The 19,479-nt window shown below is 38.9% G+C and overlaps 1 non-coding gene across 1 annotated transcript; it reads right to left on the bottom strand.

The window, feature by feature from the left end:
- Nucleotides 1-18,646: 18,646 nt before the first annotated feature.
- Nucleotides 18,647-18,754, bottom strand: LOC131305827 (small nucleolar RNA snoR100). Its single transcript, XR_009193384.1, has one exon. It is a non-coding gene; the product is annotated as a small nucleolar RNA snoR100 (small nucleolar RNA).
- Between the last annotated feature and the right edge of the window lie 725 nt (nt 18,755-19,479).

Here is a 19,479-nt window from a genome sequence, read left to right as displayed (position 1 = left end):
ACCAATATGACAATCATACCAAAATCCAACAAACAACCTCCTTACGTTCTCCAAGTACTTCTCGAATTTTCTAGGACAAATTAAACTACTCATGAAAACTCAAATTCTAAACTCCAAGTTCTATCTTTCCCAATCAATATCAATTAATGAATCAAGCATTTACTCACCAATCCAAATAATCTCAAACACCTCCACTGGAACAAAACTAATAAGCCTCGAACCCTTAAACCACATAACAACTCATCACCTTTTGCTCAGCTATAAACATTCACTCACCACAATCAAACTCCTCACACTTCCAGCTATTGATATTTCTCTGGACTTCAAGTATAAACACATCTCAGATCTCACAATTGAATCATTCTATTGATACTGCTATTAATAGGCATCGTTATCACTCCCTTAACAATTATCAAATGGCCCCGTGCCTCATGGCACTCACTTCCCTCTCATAAGGACACAATTAACCTCCATCGGTACATCAATACATTTATAACACAAAACTGCTAGCCATTACCTCCATTTCACATCTCTGTTACCCACATGACTCTCATATCAATTCCACATAAATCTCAAATGTCTCTCTCTTTAACATTCGAATACAATCAAAAGTCTAACACTACTCCATTTTCCTTAGCTTACTCAGTAACACCACCGACTCCCATTCTAGAAACCCAAACTCACTTCTATGGAATGCGTCCCCTCTACATAACTCTTCACAACACAACATTAAAACCGTTATGGTAAACTATCAATCCACTATTTTTCTTAAACCCAGCCCTTCATATATCATTGTTGCTACTCAAAGAAAGGCATATACTACTCGTAGCAAATACTCACATACGCACCACTGTTTATTCTACATCGTATACTAAAAGCAAATTTCACGCATTGAGATTACATAACGAATCAAACATGTAGGTTAAATCTAAACAACAACATATTTCATACACGAAATATTTCAACAAACCCACGGTACAATTTAATAGCTTACATAACACCGGACACATCCATGGATTGACAGACTCACTAAGTATCCAGCAGATTCACAGAGTATCCAATAGACTCACTCAGTATTCACAGACTCACAAAGTATCCAACACTCCACATTTCATGGCTTTAGGAAGTCCAACAGTAATCTCGTTCTTTTCAATCTCATAATACCTCACACGATGTCTATTCACTTTACCAATCTCGGGCATTCTCATTCATTTAATCAAATCAAATCACGTATTTCTCATGTTCACAATCTTAAAAATCACATGACAAATACACGTATCATCAATACTAATCATTCCTCTATCTCAACAGCATCACATCCTAACAACATCTCATCATCCTGACACCTACACAATGTGTGCAGTAGCTGCACCAATTAACATACAATACTATTGATTGTTTCTATACTGAAATCTAGTCACCGATACAATCCAATTGACAGATTTCCCCTTGGATACCCTCAAGACTCCAGGATTCCAAACAACATATCTATACTTTTCATTATACTCTAAGACTTCTACTGTCTCATCACTTAGGAACCAATTCTCTCGCACTAATAACTTCTAATAGTTCCGCTCACCACAAGTTCCACAACTCACAAATTTCTTCTCTTAACTAAGTAGTCATAACGACATCAATTTTCTTCAAAGATATTTACCACAATTGCACTCAACCCCAATAATATTAACCACATCATTCCCATCACCATCACTGTTACCACTACCACTATTTAAACCTTAGTCCCTCTCAAATCTATCACCTCAATGGCATACCTTAGTGCATCGTATAATATCATTAGTCTAGTCTACTTCTCCAATTGCATCACACACAATCTCTACACTCCAATCTTTCAACTCACAACATATTATTTCTCCACAAGCCTATCGCTTCAAAATTTCTACTATTTCCACCCAGGACATTAACTACACTCCACTGCATAATCAACCACAATAGTCTTCATTCATATTGCCCTCACTTCAAACAAGTTTCTCACCACATACTAACATTAATCACTTGCCTCAGGTCACATCAATGTAGTACACCTCAAGCCTTGTCTCTTTTTTTTTTTTTTACCAAACAATGCTATCACTATTTTCTACCATCCTATCATAATGACACCACCACGATATTCACCTTGACAATGGAGACTACAACACCATAACACTTCCCTTTTTCTATGAACTTTCTACGTACAACCATCTATCTCAAGCCTAGAGATCTAGTCCCTATACACAATCCTAGTGTCCAATTGACTTTCTGAGACTTCCATCTAGAAGGAGCGGTGATCAGGCGCCTCTTCTAACTGGATCTCATTGGTAGTCGCCTAGGTATCTAGAAGACACATACCGTATCCTGACACCCTACTTATAACCCTCTTTTCCCAAGTCAACTTTAGCTACGTATAAATCACTATGTAGGTTTAGCTTGCCCTACCTATGCTCACAATCACAATCACAACCTCATTAACAGTCACAATAACGACTACCCACAAGATAACCAACCACAAATGTTACCTCAACTGCTTACACCTCAAGACACTTTCTAGCTCATCTCCTAACATATACGTTACTCTCCTCGTACTTACACTTAACACAACTTAAATCTCACAAGATTTACTCCATGCATATAATACTTAGTACGTAATCCACACAATTCAAATAGATACACATCAAACATTCATCTCATGAGTCAGATTAATAGTCTATCTCTTTCATCGCATGCCAACGTATATTTTGTTTCACATGTCGTCATTACCACGATCACAACCACAACAATGAGGTCAAAGCCTCCAACTTCCCAACACGAGTCAACAATTCTATGTCACTCTGCCATAATGCAAACTACAATACCTCAATGATGTACAAATTCGTTCATGCAAGTACACATGTGTTGAAACAAAACATGCAGCGAATTTTGAACCCATGAGACTATAAAGTCTCCCCACGGTCTCTAGGTATTCTAGACCTATGCTCTGATACCAAGTTGTCACGCCCTCGATTTTTAACATAAATAATAATATCATTTTAAATACAAATCCTCGCAATAGTACATACGATATCCCAAATTACAATACAATTCCCGAATCTCACAAATCTGACAAACTGATACAGTATTCCAAACTAGAGAAAATAGTACAATGCAGTTCGATTTACGAAGAAAGACAAGTACTTTAGAAAATAACTTTAGCTTGTGATGTCTGCATGCACTCCATACTCTCCATGACTGTGCTCCTGTGGTGTACCTAAAAATGATAGGTTGAGCTACACTAGCCCAGTAGAGAAATCTATACTTAAGCTATGCGAAAATGCGAGAGAACATGCACCAAGAGTGAGTGAAGTTCAATAAGCGAACACAAGAAAGCAAGGTTTACCAAAACAAACAAGCGGGCTACAACCATAGGGTTCTAGACGTCTTATAAATATTCCTAACTATTCACACATCAAACTTGCAACATTAATAAACTCGCATCTGTATACCTCAATCAATAATCAATCCTCAATCATCTCATCGTCTCTCGTATGATACCACAATCTTTCTCACTTCCACCTCATTCATCATTAAACCCCTTATTGGCTTTTAATCATTTTCCCAATAATCACACATTATTCAACATTTCATCATTTACGGTCTTCGCATGTATCGCTCGTAGTCCGGTCATATCACCAAGTAGTGATACCCGTTCGTTTGGATGGTCCGGTCATGTCACCGATTGGTCATGGTGATACCTGTTCATTTGCATTGTCCACAATAGCAAACAAGCATTCATTGTCCCATTTTTATTACAACAAAGTACCATATCGTACATCGACAAATACACAAGTCCACACCATACCTCTGGATATGTTCCCGCATCCCACACAACGTATTAACCACAAATAGTCTCTACTAAACCCAGTCTGCTAATTCCTACGCTTAAATTCCATAGAACGAATACTCAATAAATTTAGAGAAACCAATGAGACGAATCGCGAGGATACAAAACGACAAGCCGAAAATGAAACAATCATCTAGTTCACCATCACATTCAAAGTGTCCCGTGTTTCATAGTTAATAAGTCTTTTGTTCTAAGTGCACATTCCAGGTATTTGGGACCTCGTTCATCCCTTACCGGTCATCGCACCAATAGGCGGACCCGTTCATTCACTACCGGTTATCGCACAAATAGGTGGACCCGTTCATTCACTACCGGTCATCGCACCAATAGGTGGACCCGTTCATTCACTATCGGTCATCGCACCAATAGGTGGACCCGTTCATTCCGGGTATTTAGGACCCCGTTCATTCCCTGCCGGTCACCATGCCAATTGACGGGCCCGTTCAAGTTTCCTTTAGCCATTTCATTACTCATGTCATCGATTCTTATTACATCACCATGTCACAAAGTTCACAACTTGCATTCGGTGTTCGTGTGCTCCATTTCAATCATATTCCTCACATAGTGTCTTAAGTTCTCGGTTCGGCATTTGGCAATCGTATACATTAAGCTATCCTCATACTTCTTGTTAAATATAAATTAACGTCCTTGAACTCATAGAGATACATACCATCACTTATGGAAATGAACCACGACATTAGAATATGAGAACAAGAGTTTTTACAAAAATCTGCAGTGGCTACAGGTAGAACCAAAAACGGACTACGGGTAGCGGGACAAATGTTCAGTTTCTGGTCAGTGGCTACGGGTAGGACCAAAAACGGACTACGGGTAGCGCCTGGAAATTTCAGCGCGATACACAGATTTCAAGGGCCAACAATACACTTCAAAACAACAATCAGACACAAGATTTAGGTACAAATTCAACTGATCAACGCATAGAACAAGTAAGAAAACCCTACCTCATGGGTTTTGAGCAAAACCCGACCCTTTGACCAAGTCAGCCGAGCTCCCACGCGGTCTGATCAAGATTTTTCTTGGATATTCGGAAAGCCCGTGCTCCGTATAGCAATTTTAATTCTTGGACTTTGTCCGGAATCACGCTTTAAGGTGTTGAGATCGAAGAGAGAAGGGAGGAGAGAGTTTTGGAGGAGAGGAGGAGAGAGTTTGGCCGAGAGAGTGAGAAAAAGAGAAATGGGAGAAAGTAGTCTCCTGGGGAAATTATTGGCATGGGGAGTTGTCACGCCCTCGATTTTCAACATAATAAAGTAATACATTTCAATAAAAGAGAAACCTCGCATATCATATACGTTACCCAAATGAGTTTCCCACCTGTTTAATTTACAAACAAGTCCTTAAGTTTAGATAATTACAACTTTAGTCAAAAGAAAATTCAGTAATAATTAGTTACAAAACCACCTTTAACAAAATGAGATCTTCACAAAGATGACGAAATAACCAGTGAAGTCAGCTTCCAAAAGTCTTTTACTGTCAAGCACACAATGCATGCAATAATTTGCCCGGCATCAGAACCTGAAAAGAAAGATTTGGTTGAGCTACACTAGCCCAGTAGAAAATTCTAAACTCAAGCTATATGTAATTTGAATGAACCATGCACCGAGAATGGATGAGTACTGACAGATACTCCTATACCACAAATGACTACCAACAAGCTGCGTATTATCGCCTAAGAGTCCTAGACTTCAGATCAATGTCACTATCCGTTTACTTCTTTAACTAGTTACGTTATTAAACTCACGTCATCCCACATTTGTCTATAATCAAATCAAAATATCTTATTATTCTTCGTATGGTAGTACAATCTTTCTCGTGTCCACATTGATCTTCATTAAATCCCTTAATTGCAACACCTTTCTTTTCCTTTAATCCGGTATTTCCCATCAAATAATCACTAGGGTCACCTCGGGTCTAGTTCCCTCGAGCGCAGGGTCACCCCGAGTCTTTTCCCTCAATAACAATAATCAGGTGGGGTCACCTTGGGTCTAGTTCCCTCGAGCGCAGGGTCACCCCAAGTCTTTTCCTCCAATAATATGAATCAGTTGGGTCACCTCGGGTCTAGTTCCCTCGAGCGCAGGGTCACCCCGAGTCTTTTCCCTCAATAACGACCACTTGGGTCACCTTTCACACTTTTCACAATCGACATCATTTCATAATCAATTTCATCATCCCTTTAACGGTTATACCACTGAATTTTAATTAGTCATTATGTGACTCCACAAATATACATGTTCATGCCTCCTCTTTTGTTTACATACCCGCATCTTACATGACGTACTAAGCCCATACATAAATTCCTACAATACTCTGTCCATTAGTTATTCACTTTCATTCCGCTTCCCATTTCACAAACATCCATTCATTCAATTAAATCCAAAGACCATTTAATCAATCGCATGGTATTATAAGACCAACAATCTACCATATCGCATATACTCAAATACACACGTCCTCACCGTACCCCTAAGTACACCCCCGTACCTTCGCATACCACATATCAACCCACGACTAGACTCTACGATGCCCGATTATCTAGTTTCTATACTCGGAGTCTGTAAAAGCATGCACTGTGGGAATCTAAGAATCTTACGAGTTAAGAGAGAAAACGGATTGCAAAACTACTCATCAAATCCCTAGACATGTTCACTCTAGTCCATTGAATGCCACTCTAAGTGAGGAACGAGTAATACTCACCAAAACACTTGGAATGATGCGTAAACAAACTCATAAGAGTCAAAGAAAAGCTTCGACATACGAGTTGAAGGATATAGGGAAGCAGCTGAAAGATACTGCAGCAGCTCAAATAAGCAGGTGAAAGCAGGTGAAACTTCTAGTCTCCTACCGGTAGGCAAGCAAGTCCTACCGGTAGAACTTGAAAACAAAAAGGCTAACATTCCGGTAAAACCTAGACCTACCGGTAGGTGAACAAGTCCTACCGGTAGAAACTCCAATTCACGTAACCTACCGGTAGGCAAGCAAGTCCTACCGGTAGAACTTGGGAACAGAAAGGCCAACGTTCAAATTTGTGCTTGACCTACCGGTAGGTAAGGAATCCCTACCGGTAGAAGTTCGATACGTTGAGCAGCTTTTGAGCTGCTGCTGTACGTTTGAGCTGGTTACGAAGGAATTTCTCAATCGTTCTACCGGTAGGTGAAGAGTTCCTACCGGTAGGGAATCGATTTTCTGGTAAAGTAACAACGTTCTACCGGTAGAAGGGACGGGCCTACCGGTAGGAAACCAGGAAAAACAGACAATTCTGACAGCAACTACGAATTTTCAATCCAAACTCAAACACAACATTACAAGCACGATTTATGCACTAAATCACTCATAAAACATATAAAGAGAGGTAGAATTCCCTACCTCAAGTGATTCGATCGAAACCCAAGCGATTGATCAAGCCCTAGACTCCGAAAACTTCAAAATCAACCGAATCTCCTCCTCCGAGCGAAACCCACGAAATTTCAAGCTCAACAACGTGAATGGATGAAGGTTTGGAGGTTATTTACCATGGGTTTTGAGTCCGGGTTGGAGAGGGAAAAAGAGAGTGTGTGTGTCGAGAGAGAGGGAGAGCCGAGAGAGAGACAGCCGAGAGAAAGAAGAAGAAAAAAAAAAAAATGAAAAGGGGAAAGATGTTCCCTGGGAATAATAGAGGTGAGGGAAATAATCCCATGCCCTCACACCACACACTCACACATGCAACTCTCATCTATTTACCTTTATATCCTTCCACAAATACGCCATTCCATATATCCACACCGTTTATCTCGACAAGCCGTACAATTATATAAAAAAAAAATATAGGCCTAAAATACGGGTCTTTACACCCTACCCTCCTTAAAGAAATTTCGTCCTCGAAATTAGATAAGGCAAGCCTAATCATGCCAAGCATCACATCAACATACTCCAACTGTAACACTATCCATTATACAACAATTCAATAACCATCGAAGTCTACGTCTAGATTCATATCAAGCAGACCACAACAAACACACGTATATCTTTCGAACTTCGTACCCCCATTTCCACGTAACCATGCACTAACAACATCAGCTTACCTTTCAACAATGGACTACGCGAGTCTAAGGTACGCATCGGTTTCTCATCATAGGACACTTGAACTTCTAATTCAATTTCGGACCTTTCTAACACATGCAATGGATTTATTTCATACCTCCTCAATCTCCGTATACAGAATGCGTCATATATTTTGAAAAAGTTAGGCGGCAACGTCAAACGGTTCACAGTTTCTAAACTTTTCTTTATTATACAAATCCTATACACAATTATCTATCTCACTATAGAGATCTTACCTCCTAAGTATAACCGGATAATCCAATTGACTTCCCGAGACTTCCATCTAGAATGGGCGGTGATCAAGCGCCTCTTCCAAGTGGATTTCACCGGTTGTCGCCTGGGTATCCCAAAACATGCACATAGTGTCCGACACTTAAACTATCTTTCTTACGGTGAACGCTTCCTTTCTGCCCAAAACGAGACAAACCCCAACGCAACTATGCTTTACGAAGTTCATGATTTCCCTTCTTCAAATAACATTGGGTGACGTTGACAGTCAACACAATCCTTTGGTCGGCCCTCCGCAGTTAGCAATCTTTGACGATCTTTACCTTTCTCTTTTCGGTCATTCTCCCTCGAGCTTCCAAATATCGTTGGCGAATCGAATTAATTGTTTTAGCGGGTCCATAACACAAGCCAGTTCTTCTAAAAGTCGCACAAAATTTTCATTCTAGGTTGGGTGATTCTATATCATGAGAAGGATTCGATTTGTCATCTCAAACGAAACGAATAAGCTACAAAACTCAAGTAGTGTCAATCAAGAATTGGAAGAATGGTAACGAGGCATCCGAAATTCAAAGAACACGTGGAATCTTCAGGACGGTTTGGCAACAATTCAAAATACCTTTTTATGACAACCCAAGAAATTTGAAATGACTGATCATAACTTTCTTATTGCTTTTCGAGTCAACAGAGTCAGTGAATAACCTTTAGCAACTGAACGATGTCGATATTAAGGATAAATACAAGAAGTGAAACAAATCTCTAGTAAGTTAACTGATACAAGATCAAAAATTTGTCCAATACCGGGAAGGGTAAGACCTTCCAACAAGTTAAGGCTGAGTGTTACAGAATGAGTCATGTGCCTCCAAAGTCAAGGAACCACGACAGAGTAAAATAACACTTAAAGTAATTTCCACAATTGAATTTGTATTGAACGGTGTCAATGAATAGACATCAATAGGTATGTCACCACAAGATTGACTCCAACCATGGAAATTCGAACCAACCGAATAGGCAAGGGCAAACAAATAGATACAAAGCGGATGTGAGTTCAAATCATATGACTTCTTAGTCATGGGACCAAAATGGATGATGGCCTAAGCAGGCAATAATGGGAACAAGGTCTAAATTTTGATAATGCTAACAAATTTGTATTTCATACGGTACATAGCCAAAGGTTGGGTTCAATAGATTGATGTTGCAAATTAAATACTTATATGGAATAACGGTTACAAGCAAACGACGAAAATGGTAATTGCATCAAGGAAATCCAAACTGACCAATGAAAATTTATCTCAAGCAGGGTAATGTCAAAATAAGACCTTGAATAGGGAACGAGGAACATTTGTCAAATTTGATAGCAACAGTGTCATAAGATACTTCGCTACAAGAATTTAAATATGCCCAAGAAAAGCTAGGAAGGGATCGCATGATAATTGACTCAAATACTAAGAATTATAACAGGTCATCTACACGCTGGACTACACGGAAGAATAAATTACGATACAATTCTAACAATATTCAGCTTGGCCAATGAAAGATGGTAATAAAAGAAACAACTCTTCTAAAATCACATTTGAGATGTCACCACTCATTATGGATACGAACAATCCCTGTCCAAATCAAACCAAATCTCGATATAAGCAATTTAAAGAGGTCAAGGACAACACTTCAATATGGAATGATTAACCTCTAATCTCGGCAAATATGATCTATCGAGATTTCTCAACACGCGTGGACCAAGATTTCTTATTTCTATCCCAAACATGGATAAGAATAGGATTCTCAATGAGTGAAATGCTTCCAAATCAAAAGTATTGTAGAGAACGAGTAGAACAACTAGGAATAAATGATACCTCAAACAAGTGACGCTTCTAAGAGTTAGAGAATAGGGGGGGGGTGGTAGTTTAGCGGCGGAACTGCATCTGTTGTTGTTTCGACGTATGTGTTTCCTGCTGCATTGAGCTCGACTCACCATGTACTCCCAATCCCCGAGGACAATTCCTTGCCATGTGGCCACGTTCATCGCAAGTATAACAAGATCCCCCACGCCGTGGACATTGAGAACGAATATGGCCAAACTGACGACATCGATAACACATAGTCTGACACTTGAGAAGAGCTCTTGGAGTCCCGATATAAAGAGGTGGCTTAAAGCCCTGCTGGTCCTGAGTAAAGTGATTTGATACTCTAGGTTTCTTCCTTTTTGAACCCTCAACACTCTCTGAAGATGATCTGGTGCTAACGACTCGATGCCTAGTTTCTCCCACATTCACACCACCTTGCGCACCTTCCAGAATGTCAACACTCTTCGCACACTCAACGATCTCAGGAAACATCGCTTCATCCCTGGTACATTGGCTCGCTTCATTCTCCCCGTTGCACTACAGCCCTGGTGCTCACGATCCCCGGTCTCACCACACCTATCTCCACGTCTCGAAGACATCCTACTATGGAAGCATAACAAATGAAATCATCAACATTAGCCACCTAATTATGTGCTACAACTCTCCAACCTTTCCAACCGAAGTCAACAACTTTGCGCCACTCTATTGTGATATATATATATATATGCAATGTCACATCGACATACCGACTCTTCATGCAAGCACACATGTGATTTTGTAAAAAGATGCAGCAATGTTTGAACCCATGAGACTAAAAGTCTCCCCACGGTCTCGAGGTATTCTAAACTTATGCTTTGATACCAAGTTGTCACGCCCTCGATTTTCAACATAATAAAGTAATACATTTCAATAAAAGAGAAACCTCGCATATCATATACGTTACCCAAATGAGTTTCCCACCTGTTTAATTTACAAACAAGTCCTTAAGTTTAGATAATTACAACTTTAGTCAAAAGAAAATTCAGTAATAATTAGTTACAAAACCACCTTTAACAAAATGAGATCTTCACAAAGATGACGAAATAACCAGTGAAGTCAGCTTCCAAAAGTCTTTTACTGTCAAGCACACAATGCATGCAATAATTTGCCCGGCATCAGAACCTGAAAAGAAAGATTTGGTTGAGCTACACTAGCCCAGTAGAAAATTCTAAACTCAAGCTATATGTAATTTGAATGAACCATGCACCGAGAATGGATGAGTACTGACAGATACTCCTATACCACAAATGACTACCAACAAGCTGCGTATTATCGCCTAAGAGTCCTAGACTTCAGATCAATGTCACTATCCGTTTACTTCTTTAACTAGTTACGTTATTAAACTCACGTCATCCCACATTTGTCTATAATCAAATCAAAATATCTTATTATTCTTCGTATGGTAGTACAATCTTTCTCGTGTCCACATTGATCTTCATTAAATCCCTTAATTGCAACACCTTTCTTTTCCTTTAATCCGGTATTTCCCATCAAATAATCACTAGGGTCACCTCGGGTCTAGTTCCCTCGAGCGCAGGGTCACCCCGAGTCTTTTCCCTCAATAACAATAATCAGGTGGGGTCACCTTGGGTCTAGTTCCCTCGAGCGCAGGGTCACCCCAAGTCTTTTCCTCCAATAATATGAATCAGTTGGGTCACCTCGGGTCTAGTTCCCTCGAGCGCAGGGTCACCCCGAGTCTTTTCCCTCAATAACGACCACTTGGGTCACCTTTCACACTTTTCACAATCGACATCATTTCATAATCAATTTCATCATCCCTTTAACGGTTATACCACTGAATTTTAATTAGTCATTATGTGACTCCACAAATATACATGTTCATGCCTCCTCTTTTGTTTACATACCCGCATCTTACATGACGTACTAAGCCCATACATAAATTCCTACAATACTCTGTCCATTAGTTATTCACTTTCATTCCGCTTCCCATTTCACAAACATCCATTCATTCAATTAAATCCAAAGACCATTTAATCAATCGCATGGTATTATAAGACCAACAATCTACCATATCGCATATACTCAAATACACACGTCCTCACCGTACCCCTAAGTACACCCCCGTACCTTCGCATACCACATATCAACCCACGACTAGACTCTACGATGCCCGATTATCTAGTTTCTATACTCGGAGTCTGTAAAAGCATGCACTGTGGGAATCTAAGAATCTTACGAGTTAAGAGAGAAAACGGATTGCAAAACTACTCATCAAATCCCTAGACATGTTCACTCTAGTCCATTGAATGCCACTCTAAGTGAGGAACGAGTAATACTCACCAAAACACTTGGAATGATGCGTAAACAAACTCATAAGAGTCAAAGAAAAGCTTCGACATACGAGTTGAAGGATATAGGGAAGCAGCTGAAAGATACTGCAGCAGCTCAAATAAGCAGGTGAAAGCAGGTGAAACTTCTAGTCTCCTACCGGTAGGCAAGCAAGTCCTACCGGTAGAACTTGAAAACAGAAAGGCTAACATTCCGGTAAAACCTAGACCTACCGGTAGGTGAACAAGTCCTACCGGTAGAAACTCCAATTCACGTAACCTACCGGTAGGCAAGCAAGTCCTACCGGTAGAACTTGGGAACAGAAAGGCCAACGTTCAAATTTGTGCTTGACCTACCGGTAGGTAAGGAATCCCTACCGGTAGAAGTTCGATACGTTGAGCAGCTTTTGAGCTGCTGCTGTACGTTTGAGCTGGTTACGAAGGAATTTCTCAATCGTTCTACCGGTAGGTGAAGAGTTCCTACCGGTAGGGAATCGATTTTCTGGTAAAGTAACAACGTTCTACCGGTAGAAGGGACGGGCCTACCGGTAGGAAACCAGGAAAAACAGACAATTCTGACAGCAACTACGAATTTTCAATCCAAACTCAAACACAACATTACAAGCACGATTTATGCACTAAATCACTCATAAAACATATAAAGAGAGGTAGAATTCCCTACCTCAAGTGATTCGATCGAAACCCAAGCGATTGATCAAGCCCTAGACTCCGAAAACTTCAAAATCAACCGAATCTCCTCCTCCGAGCGAAACCCACGAAATTTCAAGCTCAACAACGTGAATGGATGAAGGTTTGGAGGTTATTTACCATGGGTTTTGAGTCCGGGTTGGAGAGGGAAAAAGAGAGTGTGTGTGTCGAGAGAGAGGGAGAGCCGAGAGAGAGACAGCCGAGAGAAAGAAGAAGAAAAAAAAAAAAATGAAAAGGGGAAAGATGTTCCCTGGGAATAATAGAGGTGAGGGAAATAATCCCATGCCCTCACACCACACACTCACACATGCAACTCTCATCTATTTACCTTTATATCCTTCCACAAATACGCCATTCCATATATCCACACCGTTTATCTCGACAAGCCGTACAATTATATAAAAAAAAAAATATAGGCCTAAAATACGGGTCTTTACAGGAGTAATCCCATGCTCCCATCCCACACACACACACGTGCACCTCTCGCACAATTACCTTTATATCCTCCCACGAACACGTCACACCGAATATCCAAACCGTCTATTTCAACGGGCCGTACATTAACAAAGGAAAAAAAAATACAGCCTAAAATAAAATAAAATAAATCACGGGTCTCTACAATCTATATCAAATCTTAGTGAATCCAATAAAATCCACAAAATCTAGGGAATTTAATCCGATTCTTTCCGGATTATTCTTTTCACCTTGCGGTGACTAGTGCCTTATTCATGTACCGCGATGTTGTTTAAAAAGTTATGGCAAGATCTGTAAAGTTTTATAAAAATTGACAGATACATCGAAAAATACTCTACTTTTATAAATCTTAAGTCACAAATTAATATATTCTCTAAATCTTAACGGTAAGTGACCGGCTAAATATTAGCTCAGTTGGAGGGTGTCGGGGTGTGATGTTTGGGGAAAGAGATATAGAGAGTTAAGAAAATCAGTGTTATTGCTCGGCCTTTGTTCTTAAATTAAAGAAGTATTCAAAATTTATCAGAAGTTAGGATATGTATTCCGAGAATGACTAGGGTGACAAAATTGCAAGAAAAATTTTGAAGGTTTAAATTGGGTTATCACACTTTGTGGTAGGATTCACACACTTTGTGGTGGGATCCACATCATTTCAACCAATAGGAAGAAGGGTAATGTTCACTTTCTTAAGTGAAGGGTGAACAAAACTCAACTCAACTCTATTCTATCTAAATCTAATGTAATAAACATAAATTGGCAAATTGCATTCATCTCTTTATTTCTCGGTCAATAATAGACACTTTTTGCTAGCCATTATTTTCTCTCTTAATAGTTCTTTCTTTACTATATTCCTTACATAAGAAAAGAATTGGTTTTAATACAAATAACGATTGATTTAATGTCTCTCAGTACTCAATTTAAATAGTTATGAAGATAGATATCTCAGTTTCATACGAACCGTGGTCAAAACAGGAACCGAACCGTAGTTTTATGGTTTGGTTCTATGCATTCTATGGATTGTTTGGTTCTCTAAATTCACAATTCGTAGGTATTAATTTGGTTCTTGATTTACTATAAATTCGAACCATGCTCACCCCTAATTAGATGGGTGTCAGTCGTGTGTCACTTGTGAGACCAAATTTGCAAAAAAAAGTTCTCTTTTTCTGTGGTGTAAGTGAAGAGGTGGCTATGTTTCTTACGGATATGCTTCCCATTCTTGTGGGTTCCTTGCCTGGTAAATACTTGGGAGTACCCTTGATTTCTACTAGACTTAAAGCCATTGACTGTGAGATTCTCTAGGATAAGATTCTCGGGTGTATCCTGAGTTGGTCCAACAAGGTTTTGACCTATGGGGGGAGGGTGCAGCTTATTATTTATGTGTTATATAACATCCAAGTGTTCTGGAGCTAGATTTTTGTTCTTCCTTAAAAAGTCACTAAGCAATTGAGAGTAAATTGATGGCCTTTCTTTGGTCTGGTAGTGAGTTAAACGATAAGTTTGCTAAGGTGAAATGGGCTAATGTTTGTGCTCCAAAAGAAGAAGGAGGTTTGGGTTTAGAAGACTGAAGGACTGTAATGCTGCAGCTATATGTAAACATCTGTGGGATTTAAGTAAGAAAGTTGATTCCCTTTGGATCAAGTGGGTTCATACCCATACTATCAAAGGTCAGAATATGTGGCGCATGGTGATACCTGCTGATTGTTCTTGGACTATTAGGAAAATCTTCCAACTTAGGGAGTTATGTCAACCTCTTATTTTGTACAAAGTTGGGAATGGTAATTCTATTTTTGCTTGGTTGGATAACTGGCACCCTTTGGGTCCTCTATACAAAAAGTATGGTACCAAGGTTTGTGCTGATATAGGCTAGTCTCTTTCAGCTAAAGTTTCTTCTTTAATTCATACTAGTGGTTGGAAGTGGCCTAGGGAGAGGAACAGAATTATGAGGGAGATCAAAGACTTCACTCCAGAAGGGTTTCTACCTAATGTATCTATGGAGGACTCTGTGATATGGATTCCCTCCAAGAATGGCATTTTCTCTATGAAGTCTGCATGGAATACAATTAGGAGAGTCCTTCCCGCCCAGGAATGGTGCAAGGTTGTGTGGTTCAAAGGGCATGTACCTAGATGGGCCTTCATTTTGTGGATGGTAATGCAAATTCGTTTAAACACGTAGGACAGATTGTCGTTGAGGGGACGAGTGTCTCATGCTTCTTGTGTTTTGTGAGATTGTGACCATGCGGAGTCCAACAATCATCTATTCTTTGAATGGTTTTATTCTAGTGCTATTTGGACTGAAGTTTTAAGGCGAAATCATGTGGGCAGGGCTCCAATGAAATGGGATGATGAGAAGGAATGGTTTAATCTGCATTCTAATTAAGGGGGATAGTATGAGGAAGTGTGTGCTGAAACTTTCCCTTGCTGCTGCAATTTACTATATTTGGCGAGAACGCAATGCTAGAATCTTTCAACACAAAAAAAGTTAGACCCTAGATCTCTTGCTGCTACAGTTTGTAATTCCATTTATGATGCTTTACTCTCTTGGAAGAAGCTGGATTCTACTCAAGGAAACAAGGACATATGCAGGGAATGGAGTATTCTCTAATGTTTCCTTTTGTTCACATGTTTTGCTATTAGTGTAGTGTTTTTTGATGGCTCTTGTGCCTTTTTTTTAGGTTGTTTTTACTCTCTGGCTTGGTCTTGCATGACCTGCTAGGAGTGGGTTTGTTTTTTCATTTGTTGTACTATTTGTACACGTGTTTGGGTTTTATAATGCTAAAGGTATCTTTACCCAAAAAAATACCCCTCTGTATATATGAACAGGGCCTAAGAATCAAGTGGATTATTAGAGCTAATTTTTTTTGAGAAATTAAACTACGGTAAGTGGTGTTTGTCTGTTATGTATATATGACAATGAGGTTACTCTTAATTAACCCAGGCATCGACTACAGTCCCTCTAAATAACGTGAAGTTCTTTGTTTAATTAATTAGTGTTGAGAGTCATATATTGACCTAAAACCTTTCTAAGCCGAATAGGCCAACTCACAATCAGGAAGGCCTAAATATATTTCGCTTATGTTACTGAACGAATAATGACACGTATTCATTGGTATATAGGTTAGTCTGAGGCTTAAGCAAAGGACTCAACCAAATCATTGAGAAGCTCTGAGAGAATTTAAGGTAAGTTGCACATGCCTTAGTTACATGTAAATTTTTTTTTTGAATTTTTGGAATGAAATGCCATTGCTTGATTGCTGAAAAGTATGAAATTTGAGCCTCTTATTTGGTTTAATTGATGTTTTTTAAATGGAAATACATGCGATGGCTTGTTTATAAATTTTACATATTACAGTTAAAACTAGACCATGGCAATATGTTTTGGAAACTTGAATTTTACTTTGTTATTGGTACATGCTTGTGATAATATGGTTCATTCAAATGGTTTCCTGAACACTAGGGGACGTGTAAAGAATCTAGTGATGTGAAGTAATAAGGTTGGAGATACAGTTAGGCATCACCGGATATTGACATCTGGGATCACTCCCTAATCGACTGGCAACAGACACCGTTGAAAGCTATTATTGCTTGAATGTGCAAAAGTGATAGAAAAGTGAAAAAGTGCCATCACTTGGAACATCAAAATGGGCCTTTGGTCTATAATGCATGTTACTAGGAAAATTCAATGGAAATGTTTGAATGTTGTTTTACCCTTGAGCTGTTATATAATGCGAAATACTTCCACAGTAAACCTGTAACTTTGGTATATGTATTTCATCCGAGCTTTGGCTTATAAAAATCTTTTCCAATTTTTTAGGTTAAGGTAGATAGCAAATTGTGGGCCGATTGGAGTGTTAGAATAAACGAGGAGAATCATGTGTAGTTTATTGGTTTGTAATTATTATACTTGTATGCTTAGAAGTTTTGGGATTATGTTATTTATTCTACGTTTTCGCATACTTTTGTTATATGGTTTAAAATGACAATGATGATAGAAATTCCTAAACTATATTATGAGTAGGCCTTCGGCGGCTTAAAACCCGCTTGGCTAGTCACGACTTCCAAGGTTGGTTTTGGGTTGTGACACCATTACTGGTTTTACAAAGATGATTCCAACCACAAGTTATTCATAAAATATTTTTTTATGGGGTCTTGAAAAAAATTAGCTCAATCTGATATCGGTAAAGGGCTATTTCAGAATTCTTAGGGTGCGGTTTGAATCATCTTTGTAGGGTCCGTAATGGGACCCGCAAAAATAAAAAAAATCATCAATTTCTTGCGAGTACCAAACAGGGCCTTATGTGGCATTTTCATGTTTCAAAGAACTCTTATTTCTTTGATTTTTGCGAGGCCCATTACAGGTCCTCTTTTTTTGTGCAACGGAATAGATATTACGGGTTCTACAAAGATAATTCAAACTGCAAGTTATTCTTAAAATTTTTTTTTTTTGGGTTCCTGAAAGAAAATTAGCTCAAATCGATATCGGTAAGGGTTATTTCATAATTCGTAAGGTGCCATACGAATTCTGAAACACCCTACGAATTCTGAAAAAGCCCTTATCGATAACAGGTTGAGCTATTTTTTTCAGGAACCCATAAAAAAACATTATAAGAACAACTTGCGGTTTGAATTATCTTTGTAGGACCCAAAATGGGCCCCGCAAAAATAAAAAAAATCATCAATTTTTTTGCAAGTACCAAACAGGGCCTTATGTGGCATTTTCCGTTCAAATTCCTAATTTTTGTTATCAATTGGACCAAGTAGGAAACGATATGATAGTTTAGAAAAAATGTGCATAGTTTAGGAGATAAAATAAAGAGAAACTCACAATGTTTACCCAAATGTAAGGATATTGAACAACGGCTTGATGCTGTTTGATACCATGTCAATCAATTAAGAAAATTTTTTGAAGTCGGAGAATTTTCTACATGTGGTGATTTAAATTTGTCTTCAGATGGAGGTTGATAGTTAAACACTAGGGGTATGGGCAGGGGAGGATTGGAGACATACTTAATCTTTGGCAATATACGCACAAAGTGGTTGCTCTTAGAACACCACTGAAACAATAACCCCTCTATATCACCAAGAACCAAGGAGCTAAATGGACGTTTTTGTGGGAACCATGCCCCGAAATCAAAGCTGAAAGGCATCAAAGAGGGCAGGCCGAGAAACCCAAATCAATTTTTGTGTATATTACCATACTTTCTTCATTCATAATCCAAAGCATCGAGAAAAACAATGAAGAAACCCAGATGGTAAAAAAAAAAGTTTGATGCAACTACGGTGGTAGATATATGTTTATTTGGTAACATATAGCGTAAGATCACAGCATATGAAAGACATTTTTTTTTCGTTTCTTCTTGTATTGCCATTTATGTTGGAATCCGAGGCCAATGACCCATTCCCTACTACACCTAGAAAGTTGAGAAAAAGAAGAGTTAGAGCAGAAAGGATTTAGGTTTGTTTTGGATATTATGGAACACAATGCCCTTGACAGGACTCAATGGAAAAGGGGATTCATGTGGCCGACACCGAATGATTGGGACTTAAGGCTCGGTTTGTTTTTGTTAGAGCAGGAATGAATTGCTATGGAATACTAAAGTAAGTATTAACTGTAACTCTATTGAGTATTACAACAGTAGGACAGGGAATGATTTGGCTTTGAAAGCCTCACATAAATATTACACGAGGCTAATGAGATGAACTTAGCTAATGCGTATTTTAAGCTGACTCAGTTGCCATATGAACCTAGCATAGTTGATAGTTCTATCTCTAGATAATTTCCTTTACTAGAATAGCACATCAAACATCTTTACAAAGCATATGGAAAATAATAGGCTAAACTTAAGGAGATTACTATAAACAAGCCAGTCTGATTTGGAAATATCCAGCCTAATATCATTGCGGATTCTAGAATTATTTGCGTACATGACAGAGG

This window comes from Rhododendron vialii, chromosome 10a (genome assembly GCF_030253575.1).
Source record: "Rhododendron vialii isolate Sample 1 chromosome 10a, ASM3025357v1".
Classification (NCBI taxonomy): Eukaryota; Viridiplantae; Streptophyta; class Magnoliopsida; order Ericales; family Ericaceae; genus Rhododendron; species Rhododendron vialii.
This window is presented reverse-complemented; position numbering and strand designations above follow the sequence as displayed.